The following is a 1,677-nucleotide window of genomic DNA, read 5'->3' on the forward strand; positions in this document are numbered from 1 at the left end:
TTAGTTTGGCCTCTGTTTTTAATGAGTCGTGCTCATCTGCTGGGCGGTTATAGGCTTCACGAGGCGTGCTCGTTGGCGGATTTGTCAGCCTGTGTGGCTGAAATGGCCTTCCCCTTTGATGAGACATTCTCATTTATGGAGTGTGTCAGATGTCTTTTATGAGGTGATATCGTCGTCTCTTTTGTGGCGTCTTTCTTACCTTCAAAAATCTATTGATTGCCTTTATATCAGTCGTACCTTGGGAAGCTGCGGATTCTTGGTATTAGTGTCATGTCAGCGTGCCTCTGAGGATTTCCGTTCGTACGGGGATCCTTTGTTTCCTTCCTCTTGAGACGCAAACCCCTTTTCTACAGCAGAGCTCTCTCAAGATTCTTACCTTCTCAGGGATTCGTGCAGGCCTTTCTCTATAAAGGCAGGCCTTTCTCTCCTTTTTGTAGTACGGGTGCGCCACATTCTTTTGAGTCTCTCCCCTGCCGAGCAGGCCATATTGAAATATCTACGGCCCTAGTTCAGTAGGGGATTGTCCCTCATGAGGAGCTACTCCAGGAGCGAGTTCTCGTGTAGTGGGGGATCAGCCCCGTTTTCTCAAGTCTTGTCTTGCCTTTGATTTCTATGATATGTACTCGGATAATTCTGCTTTTGTTGGTGTTTTTATCCCCTCTCTTATTTTTGCAGATATGGACTTTAACAAATATGAGTCTTTCCTGGGGGAAGCCAAGAAGTAGAGAGCAAGTAGGAGCAGGAAGAAAAGAAAAGAGCTTGAAGAAGAATCATCTCAAAGGGACGTGCCCACTGCGGGTGATAGTGAAGCTTTTGCTGAGGAGAACATTATGGCGCCTCCTCCGAGGCCTACGGCTAATACTGAAGTGATTTTTTAGGAGCCGATGTGTTCTGCGTCCGCTTTACATAGGGCTGTTCACGTCGAAGATTTCGCGCAGGCTCAATGTTCCCTACCCGATGTTCTCTCGGTGCAGATTCGGCATACCACATACTAGGTCTTGTTTTACTTAATATTTTTCGGCCGTATTGCTTTTCTACTTGGACATTACTTTATTATCTGTTCTACCCCTTGTACTTCTCCTCAGCTAGCGACGATGGCCTTAGCCCAAGAAGAGAAGGTTGCCAAGATGTATCGGTAGACCTTGGATGCTAGGGAAAAGTACGTCATTGCTCAAAATGAACTTCGTGATGCTGAGATCCGTGAGCGAGCCCTACAGGTTGAGATTGATCATATTCGTAAGGAGGAGGTACCTACCAAAGAGGCTACCGCTGTTGCTAATGCCTCCCGAGAGTAAAGGAGTATAAGGACTCCACACAATTCGTTATGGACACCTCCAAAGCTTACAGGGTGGGGTTCAAAAGGTGCCCGGAACAGGTCAAAACCAAGCACCCCGACCTTCCCCTAGACTGTGTGAGCTCACACAGATCTGGCAACGAGAGTCCTGAATCCGGGGAAGATCTGGGCGAGAAAGAAGATGGGGAGGAAGAGGAAGCTGGAGAGGGGAGCAAGGCAAGCTAGTCGGCTGGAACTTCACTTGTAATATATATATATTCTTAAACTTTATTGATGTAGTACAATTGCTGTAATCAGAACTTGTATTACTGCGTTGCAAGAAATGCTCAAGAATTTTTATTTCGTTTGCTACTTGTTTCCTCCTTCTCCATCGAGAGCACCTG

The sequence above is a fragment of the Malania oleifera genome, chromosome 13, assembly GCF_029873635.1.
Source record: "Malania oleifera isolate guangnan ecotype guangnan chromosome 13, ASM2987363v1, whole genome shotgun sequence".
NCBI lineage: Eukaryota > Viridiplantae > Streptophyta > Magnoliopsida > Santalales > Ximeniaceae > Malania > Malania oleifera.